Here is a 17,409-nt window from a genome sequence, read left to right on the forward strand (position 1 = left end):
ATTAGAAATGCCTTATCATTTCAGATGATTATTTCTGTAATTTCTAAATGCCTATCTATTAGAAATCAAAGTTAGTAAAAATCTCTTTTCTGAACAAGTAGTTTCCTTATACAACCAGATCAGTTGAGTGTGGCCATTATCTTTCATACTAGTTCCTTTAGAACAATGTAAGTTTTAAGAGTTTGACTACTCATAAGTACTCCAGAAAGAACAAATATTAGTCTGTAAGTCATTGACTCTATTACTGTTTTAGAGGTAAAAAAAAAAAAAAGACATATTTTTACATGTTCTAGAAATGAAGTAAGCATCTGGCTGTGGGGGAGACACCATACACTGGTTTGGAAATGAAGGCATATGTTTGGTAACAATTTCTTCAAAAGAATCCCTGAAGAGACAGCAATGACTTAGAAACTATCCTCTCAGGAAATGTATCATGCTCTTTGCAGGAGACAAAACAGCCTTCAATTTTGTATGCAAATTCTTGTCAGCAAGTACACGATGGTGCAACAGACAATGTATGGCCATGTTATGAAATTGGTTTCATTATTTTTTTTACGTCAGAAAAAAAATTCCTGATTTTTTTTTTTTTTTTTTCCAGATCAAGGCAGGAGCATTACTGGTGCATATTGATTTACTTACCTTGAGCGTTATGGATAGAAATAAAGTCATCTCTGACTACATAAAACCACATCTTCTTTTAGTTATTTGTCTTGCTTCACAGGACGGGCCGCCATCTATGCTCTCTTTCTAGTTTACATAAATAAGGCTGAACGAAGCCACCTAGGTGATAGCCACTTAAAAGCACAAGTTTTTCTATCCCTTAAAAAAACGTGTTTCAGATATCATTATTCAATTCATGAATTATCATTTGACAAGAAAACCTGCTGGGATTTCTTTGGGGCATTTGGTCTCAGTATTATCTTCAAATTGTCTAATGAATATATTCCTCTTGCTCTGTTGGTGTTACATGAGGCTTCTTGTCATATAAAAGTACAACTTGGTTGGATGCTTGTAATAGCAGCTTATCAACCAAAACCATCCTAAATAACATCAAGCTTTTTTTACTATAATAAAATAGTGCCCTTCTAAGCATCAGGATCATATTTAATTTCATTGCTTGGACTTTGATAAAATGTTCAGAATGCCTTGATGATTTGAGACTAGGTAAACTGTACAGTTTGTGGTCACTAAATTTTAACATTTCCATTATACAAATGCTCTCTCAGCAATATAGTTATTTTTCCACATATGTTTCTTCCACAAAAGGCACCCCAAGATATGCTAATACTATCTAGAGTTGTTGTGCAAATCGGTGAACTTATCTATATATATTAATAATTAGCAGCTAAATGATATAACAATTATTGTTGTTGTTAGTTGCCTTCCAGTTGGCCCCTGACTCATGGCAACCCCATGCACAATGGGTTCAAACCATTGTGATCCACTGGCTGATTTTCAGAAGTAGATCACCAGGCCTTTCTTCCTAGTCTGTCTTAGTCTCCAGGCTCCAGCGAAACCTGTTCAGCATCACAGCAACACACAAGCCTCCACTGACAGATGGGTGATGGCTGCACTCAAGGTGCATTGGTCAGGAATAACTGTGCATTGGGGAATTTGGTACTCTAAAACTTGCATTTTTTAATTATTATTTTTTATTTTTATAAGAGCTTTGTGACTTTAGATTTTGAACTCATATTTGGCCAGGTTTTGTATATAAGAATTTTCTGCTGTTCAGGTGGAGATTAGGCCACTCAGTGAAGTTTTGCTTTTGTTTCTGGCAGGAACTCCTCAAAACAAAACACTCAGGACCACTTTTTTCCTAATGTCTTGTCTTGGACTTTCTGGTATCTTGCAGTGTGTGTAATTTTCAAGCCCAATATATTTGTTTCGAATCACAGAGGACACTTGGCTTTCCCCTCAGTTCAGAGCCTAGGCCTAGAATAGGCAGGCTGTCTTGTTGCCTTCCGGGGCAATACATGGAGATGTTCTTTCTGTTTCATCATTGTGAAGGCCCCCTTGTTATACAAGGATTCTGACTCCCTTCCTTTTGTATGACCAATGTCTTATTTCCCGTTCCCAAGTGGTCATGGAAACCTAGGCTTGTTCTCTACACAGAAGAAAAGGTTCTCCAAGGATGCCTGACACTCTGGCTTTGAGTAACCTCTCTATTCTTCTCCACTGGGAATTTCCCTCAATTTCTTTTGTGCTCAATTTTCTACTTTAAAGATGATTTGATATATTCTATCACGCATTTCAAAGTGTTTTGTACCTGGTGATTCTTTGGAATATTCACTTCACCTTGTAAGTGAAAATGGAAGGAAAATGTAAATTGTGGTAAATTATAATACTTCTGAATTTGATACTCCTGAGCTGAACCGCAGCAAGAGGCAACACTGATTTGTTCTTTTGTCATCTAATTTGTATTTCATACAATTTACATTTTAATTAATTTTGTTGGCCTCACAATCCTAGGTGGAGTACTTTTCACCTGTCCCTCAGTAGGTGTAACATACCCTGGATGTGTTACACCAGATTTCAAGCCTCTGGTGAGCAGAGAAGTTAGTTCACAGTATGAACACAGGACCTGCCATATAGTTGGCAGTCAATACTTCTATTTTATTTAAAAGTGAGGCTTCATGGACAAGGAATACACTGGATCTTGAAGAATAGGTAAAACCATAATAGATGCTGAAGAAGTTAAAGGGCACGTTAAATTGAGAAATGATTTCATGCAGAACCCATGCTATGAAAGTCCATGCCATGATCTGAGAAAAACTGTAGATAAGTAGGTGATGTGACCAGAGTAGCCAAAAGGTGAGATTTGAGAGTCATGGTAGTTGGAAATTGTTTTTTTATAGTTCAGGTAATCATTTCCTTTAGAGTGCAAATGGAATATATTCTGAATGTCTTAGTTAATCTAGTACTGCTATAACAGAAATACCACAGCAGATGACTTTAACAAAGAGAAATTTATTCTCTTCCAGTTTAAGAAGCTAGAAGTCCAAATTCATTGTGCCAGCTCCAGGGGAAGGCTTTCTCTTTCTGTTGGGTCTGGGGGAAGGTCCTTGTCTTCAATCTTCTCCTGTCCTAAGAGCTTCTCAGTGCAGGGACTTCAGGTGCAAAAGATGTGCTCCCCTCCTGGTTCTGCATTCTTGGTGGTAGGAGGCCCCCTTCTCTCTGCTCACTTCTCTCTTTTACATCTGAAAAGAGATTGATTTCAGACACAATCTAATCTTCTAGATTGAGTCCTGCCTCATTAACATAACTACTTCTAATCCTGCTTCATTAACATCATAGAGGTAGGATTTATAACATATAGGAAAATCACATCAGATGACAAAATGGTGGGCAATCACACAATACTAGGTATCATGGCCTAGCCAAGTTGACACACATTTTTTGGAGGACACAATTCAATCCCTTATTCAACCCTTTGGCCCCCCAAAATTCATATCCTTGCCACATGTAAAACACATCCACCCCATCATATCATCCCAAAACTCTTAAATCAACTCCAAGTCCAAAATCTAAAAAATTCCTCTTCTTCTGTGAAATCTAGAATACAAGTTATCTACTTCCAAAGTACAATCATGGAGCAGGCACAAGGTAGACATTTCCACTACAAGTGGGAGAAATTGGAGGGAAAGCAGTGATAACAGGCACCAAGCAAGTCAGCAGAACACATGACATTAGCCCTCAAGTCTTGAAAATAATCCCCTGTTCTCTGAGACCATTTAGACAACGGTCCTGCCCTCCAGACTCTAGGTATTGGTCACACTCTCTGGATTCTGAGGGGAGGCTCCTCAGCCCTGGGCTTCAGCTCCACCTTTCAGCCCCACTAAAACGGCAACTCTGCTCCCTCGAATTAGGGCAACTCTATTCTCCTAGTCCATTTGAGTGGCGACTCCACTTTCTCAGCCCAGCTGGCCCTATTCTTCTGCCCCTTGGGCATGACAGCCTCTTCCCCTCAACTTTGGGCAGTAGATCTGTCCCTATCCCTCTGGCACTTATGAATCGCAGCCCCACACTCCAGAACCCCGAGTTGGTGAAGATCTGACTCTTTGAAACCTAGGAGGCTATGGCTCCACCCTTTGAGATCTCGGAACTCATGGTTCTACCCTGTGTGACTGAGGCACCTCTGCTTCCTGTGTTCTTTGTCTCTTCAGCTTCTGCTTCCTGGTTCCTTGGCCTCTCTGCCCCTCGAGACTCACTGCCTGTGACTGTCCTGCTGGGGCAACTATTCCAAAGCTCTTCAGCTCTACCAATAAGTGCTTGGAGACACCCCACTCCACCAGTAAAATTCAGCCAGAATGCACTCAGCTCTCTTGCTCCGTGGGTCTGCAAGCCTAGCTCCATGAGTAAGTACTCTGAGGCACCCCATTCTGCCAGGAAACCTCCTGCACAAGGGAACTCAGCTCTCTAACTCCATGGGTCAGCTCCAGTGCTGTCTCACACTGGTCTCTTGATTCTGCTGCTGCCATTTCCCTGATGCTGCTTCTTGCCGTCTGCACTGTCTCCAGTGTAACAGCTCTCCTCATTTCTTTCTGAGTCTTCATCAGAATTGTCTGATGTCCATAATTCCACCAACAGTCTCTTAAAGCCAATCTAGGCCTTTAGTATTAGGCACTTTAAAACTCTTCCAGCGTCTATCCATTCACAGTTTCAAAACTGCTTCCGCATTTTAGGTATCTGTTAGAGCAGCATCCCACACTCTTGGTACCAAATTCTGTCTTAATTATCTAGCGCTGCTATAACAGAAATACCACAAGCAGACGGCTCTAACAAAGAGAAATTTATTCTCTCACACTTTAAGAGACTAGAAGTCTGAATTCAGCGTGCCAGCTCCAGGGAAAGGTTTTTTGTCTGTGTTGGCTCTAGGGGAAGGCCCTTGTCACCAATCTTCCCCTGTCCTGGTAGCTTCTCAGCACAGGAACCTTGGGTCTGAATGATGTGCTCCCTTCCTGGTTCTGCATTCTTGGTGGTAGGAGGTCCCCCTGTCTCCCTGCTCACTTCTCTCTTTTATATCTCAAAAGAGATTGATTTAAGACACAACCTAATCTTATAGATTGAGTCCTGCCTCAGTAACATAACTGCCTGTAATCCTGCCTCATTAACATCATAGAAGTAGGATTTACAACATATAGGAAAATCACATCAGATGACAAAATGGTGGACAATCACCCAATACTGGGACTTATGGCCTAGCCAAGTTGACAGACATTTTGGGGGGACATAATTCAATCTATAACGCTGTACTTTGCTTATTTTTAAAATGTCCTTAAAAAATCTGATGCTCAATTTTGTCAAAGTGAAGGAACGTCCCTCCAACTCTCACTTCTGTGGAAAATGCATTTTCTTTTTTTTTTTTTAATTTTTTTTGTTGCACTTTAGATGAAGGTTTACAGAACAAATAGTTTCTCATTAAACAGTCAGTACACATATTGTTTTATGACATTGGTTAACAATCCCACCGCATGCCAATACTCTCCCTTCTCAACCTTGGATGGCCCTTATTTGGTGAAAATATACATAGCCAAAGTTACACCATTTCAAAAGTTTCTACATGTACAGTTCAGTGACATTGATTACATTCTTCCAGTTGTGCTGCTATTCTCACTATCCTTTTCCAAATTATTCCGTCACCATTATCTTCAACTCACTGCCCCCTAGGCTTCCCATCAAACCTTGTGAGTTGCTGTTGTCAATTTCATCTCACATAGATAATTCTTTTTCTTTTTGTATCTTAGATGAAGGTTTGCAGAACAAATAGCTCCTCATTAAACAGTTAGTACACATATTGACCTATGACAATGTTTAACAACCCCCATGACATGTCAACACTGTCCCTTCTCAAACTTGGGTTCCCTATCACCAGCTTTCCTGTCCCCTCCTGCCTTCTAGTCTTTGTCCCTGAACTGCTGTGTCTCATTAGTCCCGTTTTGTTTTATGAGGCTGTCCAATCCCCGGCTAAACGGTGAACTTTGGGAGTGACTTCACCACTGAGCTAAAAGAGTGTCCAGGGGCCATACTCTCGGGGTTTCTCCAGTCTGTCAGGCCAGTAAATCTGGTTTTATTTTTTTTTTTGTGAGTTAGAATTTTGCTCTACGTCCTTTTCCAGCTCTGTCCAGGACCCTCTATTTTGATCCCAGTCAGAGCAGTTGGTAGTGGTAGCCGGGTACCATCTACCTGTACTGGACTCAGTCTGATGGAGGCAGTGGTAGCTGTGGGCCATTAGTCCTTCGGACTAATCTTTTCCTTGTATCTTGTTCTCTTCATTCTCCCTTGCTCCTGAAGGGTTGAGACCAGTGGAGTATCTCAGATGGCTGCTCACAGGCTTTTAAGACCCCAGACGCTACACACCAAGGTGGAATGTAGAACATTGCCTTTACAAACTGTCTTATGCCACTTGAGCTAGATGTTCCCAGAGACCATGGTCCCCACAGCCCTCTGCCCAGCAATTCAGTCCCTCAGTGAATTTGGAAGTGTCTATGGAGCTTCCAGGGCTTTTCCTTGCACAAGTTGTGCTGGCTTCCCCAGTATTGTGTACTGTCTTACCCTTCACCAAACTTACTACTTATCTATTGTCTGTTTAGTTCCCCTCCCAATCATGTAAACTTTTACGTGAGTTTTTACAGTAGAGGTCTCATACAATATTTGTCCTTTTGTGATTGTCTTATTTCACTCAGCATGTCTTCCTGTTTCATCCATGTTATGAGATGCTTAACAGATTCATCATTGTTCTTTATTGTTGCATAATACTCCATTGTGTGTATGTACCACAGTTTGTTTATCCATTCATATGTTGATGGGCATATAGGTAGTTTCCATCTTTTTGCTACTGTGAACAGTGCTTCAATGAATATGGGTGTGCATATGTTTATTCGTGTGATGGCTCTTATTTCTCTAGGCTATATTCCTAGGAGTGGGATTGCATTTTGTAGTGGTTTTTTTTGTGGTGCTGATGTTTTCTTTGTTCCTCTTACGCTCCTGTGCTGAGCTCCTTTTGGTTGTGGATTTTTTTTTTCATTTCTTTTGTTTTTGTAGGTTTTGTTTTTACTGAGACTTTACGTTTTCTTCCTTTTTTTTTATATCTGTTAACTTTCTTTGTGGTTACCTTGAAATTTACCCTTATCTTCCCAGATTTGAACCAGTCTATTATTACTTGGTATCACCTTGCCTTCATCTCCATTAGAAGGTTCTATACCTACACTATTTATTCCCTCTTTAATTGTTCTGATGCTGTTGTCATTTACAGATTAACATCTCTGGTTCCCTGTTTTCATTCTTTTGGGTTTGCATAGTCCTTAAGAGTTCATTTCCTAGGTTGGTATCTGGTTAGTACAATCCTGTGTCCTATATTCAGCCTGTGGTCTGATGTTTGTTCTCAGATCAAAGGACTCCCTTTAATGAGTCTTATAAGTTTGGTTTGGTTTTTACATAGTCCCTTAATTTCTGTTTATCTGGAAATACCTAATTTCACCATCATATTTGAACAAGAGTTTTGCCAGATATATTATTCTTGGCTGGCAATTTTTTATATACGTCATCCCATTGCCTTCTTTCCTGCATGGTTTCTGCCAAATAATCCAAGCTTAGTCCTATTGTTTCTCCTCTGTATGTGACTTTTTGGTTTTCTCGAGCTGCCCTCAGGATTCTTTGTTTGTCTTTGGTTTTAGCAAGTGTGATTATGATATGCATTGGTGATTTTCTTTTGGGGTCTATCCTATATGGGATTCGTTGAGCTTCTTGGATGGTCAGATTTTCATCTTTCATGATATAGGAGAAGTTTTATGTCAGCAATTCTTCAATGATCCTTTCTGTGTTTTCTGTTTTCTCCCCCTGTTCTGGAACTCCGATAATTTGTAGATTTTTGCTTTTGATTGTGTCCCACATAACTGTCAGGGTCTCTTCATTTTTCTTTGTTCTTTTTTCTGAGTTTTCCTCAAACAGAGTTGTATCCAAGTGTTTGTCTTCAATTTCACTGATCCTATCTTCCATCATTTCAAACCTGCTCCTCAGCCCTTCTATGCCACTGTCCACTTCTGAAATCTTGTTATCTTTTGGACTTCTGATTGTTGTTTTTGTATGATTTATAGTTGTGAATTTATTTTAGCATTTTGTTCCTGTATTATTTTCTTGGATTCTCCATTTTTTGTCTGTATTTTCCATGAATTTGTCTATTTTTTCCTCATTTTTGTCCGCTTTTTGCTTCAACTCTTGGATAATTCTGAATACTAGAGATTTGATATCCCTATCAGGTAGTTCTAGTGACTTTTCTTCTACTGGAAAATTATGTGGTGTTTTATTATGGATGCCTACTGGAACCATCCTGTCCTGTTTTTGTAAATGTTTTAATATTGTCTGCTGTCTTTGGGGCATTCAGTGCTTATTTTCCTCATTTATTGATTGTAGATTTGTTTGTTTCATTGTGCTTTTTCGTTTTACTTGGTTTTGTCTGAGCAGGTGGGCTGTGCATTCTTTGTTGTTTGCTCATCTGTGGGCACGATGCTTTTCACCTCCTTCTCCAATGAGCAGGGTCAGTCACTCAGGTATGGTACAGCAGGGCAGGCCCAGCTGAAGGGGAATTTCTGGAATGGGTTGTTTGTGGCATGTACCAGGGCTGACAGTGCCGACTGGGAATCAGTGCAGGGCATGTTCTAGTAGGCTGTGCCTATGCTGCTTGGGAGTGTGATGTTCAGTGCATGGTGCAGGTATGCAGGAAGGAGGGGGTAGATTGTGATGTGTGGAGCTAAGATGGGTATGGGAAAGAGAAGAGAGAGGAGAGAGGAACAGGAGTCAAAAACAAACAAACAAAAAAGAGTGCTAAGGGAGCTTGCTATTGGAGTGGAGAGATGAGAGACTGAGAAATGGGAAAAAACAAAAATGAAAAAAAAAAGAAAAGGGTAAAAGAAAAAAATGAATAAATCAAGAAACTGGAAGTGAAGAAAGACAAAAAGGGAATAAGAGAGAGAAGAAAACAAAACAAAGAAACAAAAAAAACCAAAACCAAAAAAAAGAAAAAGAAATGCTCCCGGGGATGTCCCTGTGCTTCTGTGCAGAGTAAGGGAGTAGCTTCCAAGCCGCGTGGTACTGCCCAGCTAGAAGGGTCTCCCAAGCCGAGAAAAGAAAAACAAAACAAACAAACAAACCAAAACAGAACAAATCAGTGCAAACAAACAAATAAAAAAGCCCCAGACGTTCCACCACCATGGTGGCATGGGCCGGGAAGCAATTTCACAGTTGGGTGGTGGAAGCAGCAAAGATGGCACACAGAGCCGGATATTTGAGAGAAAGGAGGGGGAGGTGGTGAGAGATAAGGAAGAAATCTAAAGAAGAGGAAAAAAGCAACACCAGCAGCCAACAAAAGGCATTCAGGGAGCCAGCCAGTGCAGGCATGTGGAATCCAGGTGACACCGGGGTGAAGCTGGTGCTTCCTGGCCAAGAGACTGTGGCTGCAGGAAGCAAAAGAGGCAGAGTAGGGGGTGAAGAAGGGTGAGTGGTGGGAAAGCCTATATCAGTGCTTACTGGTTGTTCTGTCTTCTGCTGGAAGCTCCATGAAGCTGCTTTCTTGTACCCCCTGTTTGCTGATCTCTGATAGGAGTCCAAGATGGTGGATCCATGCTGCAGTAGCTGATAGGGGACCTGTGCATGTATCTCTCCTCGGTCTCTGTCCTCAGTCAGTTTCTTATTCCATTCAGTGCTTGGTTGAGTTCTTTATCTCTTCATTTGATGCTTAGGGTTTCAGGATTGACGTGTGACTGTTTGACTTAGTTTTTCAGATCTTTGCTGTGGAGGGACAGCATGGTGCTTCTGACTATAGCGCCACGTTCCCGAGAAGTTCAGAAAATGCCTTTCTAAAGAACAGTTTATCATCATGCAGTTTATTATCATGACCTAAGAGATGTCTTAGAAATTTATGACCTAGGAAGATATCTATTCCATAAAGAAAATCAGAGCAACTAATCAATTAACAATAATAAATTTAAATTTTTCAATAGTTAATGACTTCTATAAAATTCATCTCATTAAAATATTTTGACATACACTTGGAAACTAGTTTATCTTAGTGGATATAGCAGGAAATTGCATACACGCTTTTTGGGTGCTGTGTTGGGAGCATTTTTCCTTTTCCTTTTGTTGCTGCAATTTTATAAATAAAAGTAGACATTGTGTACTACAGCTGCCTCAATTAAAATTTTCAGATGATATAGATATGACATGAAGATGAATATTTAAAGACATGGAAAGATATCGTACATTTTCAAATAAAAATACAGTTTAAAAATAATGTATTTGTTATGATTTAAGACAAATTCCACCACAGGAATTGGGAGTATAGTCTTTATTTTTATTCTTTTGTCCAGTATTATAATAAAAGTGTAAAGTATTAAAGGACAGGGTCCAAGGTGGAGCTCAGCTTTTGATAACTATGGTAGGTGGCTATTTAACCTCTATAAATATCAGTTTATTCACACATAAATGTGAATACTTATTTGTATGTGTGGACAGGTAACTCCTCAGAAAAATTGTGCCAATTTAATTTTAAGTCCTAGAGAAATGAGTTGTTCATTCCTATACCTTTTCCAACTCAGAATATCATCTGCACTTTTTTTTTGGTGCTAATTTAATCGGAGAAAATGAACTAGGTTGATAAATTTTTATTTCTTTGCTTACTAATAAAGTTGTTGATTTTTCTTTTATTAACTTGAATTAATCCATTTGTCATTTTCTTATTCAGATGGTAATTTTTTAATTTCTAATTATAAAGAGCTCTTTATTGACTAAGGATATTAATTTTGCAATTCTGATATAAATGCTGCAAATATATTTTGTCAGTTTGTTGTCTGCCTTTCAGTTTACTTTATAGTATTTTTGAAACATTGAACTTTAAAATGTCTTTGCAGTTAGATCTTGCAGTTTTGTCCTATATGATAGCTGCTGTTATGGATTGAATTGTATTTCTTCAAAATGTGTGTCAACTTGGCTAGGCCATGATTCCCAGTATTGTGTGATTGTCCACCATTTTGTCATCTGATGTGATTATCTTACATGTTGTAACTTCTACATTTATGGTGTTAATGAGGCAGGATTAGAGGCAGTTATGTTAATGAGGTAGGACTCAGTCTACAAGATTAGGTTGTGTCTTAAGTCAATCTCTTTTGAGACACAAAAGAGAGAAATGAGCAGAGAGACAGGAGGACCTCATACCACCAAGAAACAGTAGCCAGGAGAATAACGCATCCTTTGGACCTGGGTCCCTCTGCTGAGAAGTTCCTTCACCGGGGAAGATTGATTACACTGACCTTCCCCCAGAGTCAGAGCTGGCAGAGACAGAAAGTTTCCCCTGGAGCTGGCACCCTGAATTTGGACTTCTAGCCTCCTAGACTGTGAGAGAATAAATTTCTCTTTGTTAAAGCCATCCACTTGTGGTATTTCTGTTATAGCAGCACTAGATGACTAAGATACTTGCCTTGCCCTGATGCTTAAAAGTACTTCCTCATATTCAAGATTTTATAATTATTTACTAATATTTCTTCAGGTATATTTAGATTTTTTTTTTACATTTGCATTTAAATGTTTTACTTTTATTTTTTACTACATAGTAGAAGTAGGAAAAAAACTTCATTTTTTTTCCAAAATAGTTTATTTCAACGACATTTGTGTAATCATTTATCATTAACCTACTCTCTATCTTGGATACTAGACTTCCTAATATGTTCCACTAATCTATCAATGTATCTATTATTATACTCAGAATACAGTTTTTATATTATAGCTTTATAATATATTTATGTTCACTTAAGCATAATGCTATTCATCTTTTTTTGTAAAAAACATGAATTTTTGTTTGTTTATTCTTATGGATAAAATTTAGAATCATTCATCTACTTATACTTTAAGTTGTATTGCTAAATTGTGTTTATATTTTTATGTCAACTTCAATCTTTTTTTTGAATGAGGTAAAGTATGAAAAAGTAATTCTATTGCAAAAACTTGGGAATTTTGGCCTCAATTTATTTTTCTAAACATAATATTTTTAATACCTTCCACCTGAAGTTTGGTTGGAAGCATCTTTAGAAGAAAAGTATTTAAATTCAGTAACAATTTCTTAGGTAAAAGATAAGCCCATCTATTTGGTGGTAGAAAACATAATATTTTGCCTAGTCTAAAGAAATCAAGTATAAACTCCTAAATAAATCCTTCTAACCCCATAAAAGAAAGAAATACGTATGCTTTTATGGCTGAAGAACAAAGGAATCTTTAGTTCTCATACCTATATGAGCATAGCGTTTCACATACAAAATGAAATGGAAATTCAAGTGTATAAAATGCAAACACAAAGGACATCTACTGATACTTACAGTGTAACTTAAAACACACTTAAGGCATATTTTTGAAAGCTTGTGTAAGGATAGCAGGTTCATTAGCTTATGACATCCTCTGAGTCATTCTTAAAACCACTCAAGTCACTTCATTAAATTTCTCTCCACAAAGATTTTTGGCCTGGGTCTTTGTGTTTTCCAGACATAATGAGTCTATTGTGGGGATCATAACACTGAGTCATGGGCACCACTTAGGATTTTAGCTCACCAAGAACACATATGAAAGTCTTCATCATGTAGGAGTTTGCACAGGCTGTAAACAATGTTTGTGGTTTTAAATATCGTTTATTAGAAGTTATTGCCTGCTCCATAGGATCACTGTTGGAATCCTTACTGTTCTCAAGTACCATAAAAGAGTGCAAACAAAATCATAAAAAAAGAAAATTTGGCACTATTTATAAAGGAGCATTTCTTTTCTTTTTTTCTTTTTTTGTATAGTTCTACCAATATAAGTAACATACAAAATTGTATTGATGTAAGTCTTGAACAATTCAAGTCAAATATATTTTTACTTTTAATATTAAAATATAATTAGAAGTTCTACTTCTATACTTCATGTCTGTGAACCTCTGTAGCTGATCACTTAGAAACTTTACTAGTGAAAATATGGAATTATTTATTCAGTGAAAGCCAAGAGAGGGAGACGGAGAGTGTGAGCAAGTGAGAGAAAACAAGACAGAGAAATAGGTAAAAGTGCATCAAACAGATTAACCTCCTAAGACTCAGGGAAATATGTTTGTTTGTTTATAGAAACTCTATAATCATAGAATGATTGTTTCAATAACTTCTTAAGTACACCTGAGTATAGGCACTCTTGATCTAAAATCAGATTTGTGAGACAATCTAACTAGTTCAGAAACCACAGATTATGTTGTATATATGTTTGCATATCACAACAATTTTATCATTGTATAATAAATTACAATATTTTAGGTGGTTAGTCGCATGTTTTAGCTGGATGATGAATAAGGAAGACCAAAGAAGAACTGATGCCTTTGAATTGTGGTGTTGACGAAGAATATTGACTATACCATGGACTGCCAAAAGAACGAACAAATCTGTCTTGGAAGAAGTACAGCCAGAATGCTCCTTAGAAGCAAGGATGGCAAGACTATGTCTCACATACTTTGGACATGTTGTCAGGAGGGATCAGTCCCTGGAGAAGGACATCATGCTTGGTAAAGTAAACGGTCAGCTAAAAAGAGGAAGACCTTCAATGAGATGGACTGACACAGTGGCTACAACAATGGGCTCAGGCATAACAATAATTGTGAGGCTGGCCTAGGCCCAGGCAGTGTTTTGTTCTGTTGTACATAGGGTTGCTATGAGTCGGAACTGACTCAATGGCACGTAACTATAGTCCCGTGTTGAGAACACTGAATTTCACCTATTCACAGTTTTCCATCCTGTTATTTCCCAAGAACATAACTGCCTAAGGGATAACAGAATTATAAGCAGTGACTCACACGTACCAGAACATTGATGATCACCTGAGCAGTACTACTTCTCTGTCTGAGGGGGTCAGGGATAGCATCGTTGTCCAAGTCTGTTATTCTCACAGCAATTTTGTACTGTGGTTCAACTTCCCTATCTAGTGAATTCAATAGCTTTATCATTCCTAACAAAAGAAGAAAGGGCAACATCTTAGTACAGGAATTACCAAAATCATATAATTTATGATAACTATATGAAAGAATCATTGCAATACAAAATAAAAATTAGTCAATATGAATTAATTTTCTTTGTATGTTCATATCCCCAAAGTGTCAGCAGCAATATTATGGCAGATATTAAATCACAGGCAATATTAATCATCTGTTACATATTCTTAGATATTTAGAAGAACATATATGTGTGTAGCATTTCTGAATATATAACTTTTAAAAAAACAAAAGTTTCAGTGTTTTTCCTACGGTAACTAAGAATTTGTGGATACATTAAACAAACCAAGGTAAACATTGCAAATTTTGGGAGAAAGTTATTCTTTTAGAACGTTCGCATACCCACAGTTTCTAAGTAAAAATAAAAAATTCCAAATAAATAAGGGTGTTCTTTTATTTATATCATTTGGTATCAGAGTTTTATAGTACCTGTGTCTGCTTCAATGTAAAATTTGGGAGGTTTTCCAAAATTACCTCCAACAATTGTATACTTTGTATTATTAAGTGGTCAGTCTGCATCTGTAAGTGAAATTTTTCCAACTAGGGTATCAGTAGGACTATTTTCCAATATACTGAAGGTAAATGTCGATGTAGTTCCAATTGGATTCAATTCATTTATGCAACGCACCCTTATGATGATTGTAATAATTGCTATGGAGAAAAAAAAAACATAAAAATATGGTTAGGAATTGTACATGTAACATGTTGAAATGGGAAATGTTTTGTTATATATATGTGTGTGTATATATATATATATATAAAGACATTTATATATATTGTGGTGGAATGAGTTTCTTTATGTGATCTTTTTGCCTTGGTTCTTTGGAAAAACAGCTTGAGAATTTTTTCCTCCTACTCCCTGAGGAGTTACCTTTACCCTAGTTTTCCACCCTAGAGGATCTGTTATTTTTGCCAGGTTGATTGACATTTCCTGGGTAAGCTGTAAACAACTTGGTTTGATACTTTTTGTCTGGTCCTGGCCCTGTGATTGATATGCATCTTGTAAGGATTTGTCAATAGATTATGCAAATGAGGTGAGTTGTAGCCTACTATGCAAATGAAGTGACTGTGGCTTTCTGGGATGGGATTGGTCAGTTTGTGACCCCTGGGAGAGGCTCTCTCCACTGGGAGAGGCTATGCCTTAAAATTGACAAGCAGCCAACCCCACAGAGATTTTTGAGACAGAAAAAAGCAGGAAGAGAAGCAGCAGAAAGAAGTAGAAGGAACAAAGAAAAAAGAAGAGAGAAGAAGGAGAGAGAGAGAGGAGGTAAGGAATCTCTTAAAAGAGCTGTAACATAGGTCCAGGGCTGTAACACTGAAGACAGTGAGAGGCCCACAAGGTGCCCAGCGGCAGAGTGTGTGGCGACAGAGGTCAGGGCCAAGAGGAGCCTGTTCCCAGGGGGCTGAGAGGAGCCTGTCCTCAGGGGGCCAACAAGAGGCCTGCACTGTAGACAGGAGCCGAGAGAGCTGTCCTGAACTGAAGAAGGGAGACTGCCTATATGCTTCCTGATCCTGATCCTGAGTTGTGGCCTGCTGATTCTGATCCCAAGTTCCTTAATAAACACTGTTCCTTAATAAACCACTCAACTGCAAGTATGGTCTGTGAGTTCTGTGTGGCCATTGCAATGGATTACCGAACCCAGAAGTAGAGAGTGCCGTGGGAAGGATGACTGGTGTCAGAATTGGTAAAAACGTTGGAGAATGGAGGTATGTCTGACCTCCACCTCACGGGAATCAGCTTTGGGCTGATCCTGGTCATTATTCCCACTGAAGTTAGACAGGTTTGAATGCTACTGCTACTGCTAGTACTTCCAACATTTTATATACATATAGAGAGAGAAAGAGAGAGAGAGAGAGATCCAGCAAGCTAGGGTGATCATATGTCCATTTCAGTTAATTCATAATTTTGCTTTTCCTTTTTAATTAACACCTAATGTTACATATTAACTTCCAAGTTTAAAAATTATACAGACACATCTATATTGATATTTTTGTTATTAAATTATTATGTTTTCAATTATAGAGTATTTAAAAAATAACTGTAAGAATAAAATATTCTAATAACTAGTTTTGAACACCTGTGAAAGCAATTGCTTTATATAGAGTGTTTATATAAATGCTACTATTATGGAGCCCTGTGGAGCAATGGTTAAGAGCTCAGCTGCTAACCAAAAAGTAGGCAGTTCAAATCCGCCAGCTGCTCCTTGGGCACCCTATGGGGCTATTCTACTCTGTCCTATAAGGTCGCTGTGAGTCACAATTGACTCGACAGCAAGAGGTTTTTTTTTTTGGTTATTATTTTGAATTAAGTATCACAGTTTCCAAGAGCAGACACATTTTTCTCCAGTTGAAATATGATTAAAATACTTCAGCATGACAATATAATAAATAAAAAAATGAAGGAAATGATTTACTATGAAAATTTGAATATTACTATTTTTTCAAATGCAGAATAAACTAATTCCCAGAGAAGTCTATTACACACACAGAGATTTCAGAAAAGTCCATCTTTAACATTACTTTTAAATAACTGCAATGTATTGTATTAAACATTTGGGCATCATTCTCTCACTCAAGATCCAGTTTTTCAGTGAAGCATGAAAACTCATTTCTAAGGGTTATTGTGTTACATTTATTCCAAGATATAATTGAAAAGTATCACATGTAATATTGTTGATTTCTGTTTTCCTTAAGTTAAGACAATACTAAGTTTGCTTGAAGGTCAGTGTTTGAAAGAGTAACGTATTAGGCCACATAGTATGATAAAATCACATTATTTTCTACCCAATATAGAGATGATACATTAAAGATGTGTGTATGTGACTATGTGTTTGTTAAGTATTGATTCATATAACTTATAGCATCTTTTATCTTTTGAAAATATTTTCATTAGATCATTTTAAAATTATGAATAGAGAATAATGATGAGCACATAGAATCAATAATTGTATTTGGCCACTCAGTTTTTAAAACAGAAGCTTATATGTGCTAAATAAGTTTTATATAACTCAAAATATTTTAATATTTTAAATTAATAACTTCTTACTTGATAGTACAGGATTTCCCTCATCAGACACTCTCACAAACAATGTATATTTGAATTGCATTCCTGCAAAAATAGCATTATCATAATCTAGATGTGTAGGGCCAATCTGCAAATGAAAAAGATTACATAGATGGTTATTTCTTTTTGGCAAAACGTGAATTTTATTGTTTACATGAAAATGATATTTTACAGTAGTGCTGTCCAAAAGAAATACAATGTGAGCCGTGATTGCAAGACAACCAAAAAAAACCTAACCCGTTCCCGTCGAGTCGATTCTGACTCATAGCGACACTATAGGACAGTATAGAACTACCCGATA

General features: G+C 37.7%; 1 long non-coding RNA gene across 1 annotated transcript; it reads right to left on the reverse strand.

The window, feature by feature from the left end:
* Window positions 1-13,855: 13,855 nt before the first annotated feature.
* Window positions 13,856-17,196, reverse strand: LOC111821446 (uncharacterized). Its single transcript, XR_002824868.1, has 3 exons — window positions 17,091-17,196; window positions 14,474-14,695; window positions 13,856-14,001 (listed from the first exon to the last, which is right to left on the reverse strand). It is a non-coding gene; the product is annotated as an uncharacterized LOC111821446 (long non-coding RNA).
* Between the last annotated feature and the right edge of the window lie 213 nt (window positions 17,197-17,409).

This window comes from Trichechus manatus, unplaced genomic scaffold (assembly GCF_000243295.1).
Source record: "Trichechus manatus latirostris isolate Lorelei unplaced genomic scaffold, TriManLat1.0 scaffold00085, whole genome shotgun sequence".
In the NCBI taxonomy this organism is placed as follows: Eukaryota; Metazoa; Chordata; class Mammalia; order Sirenia; family Trichechidae; genus Trichechus; species Trichechus manatus.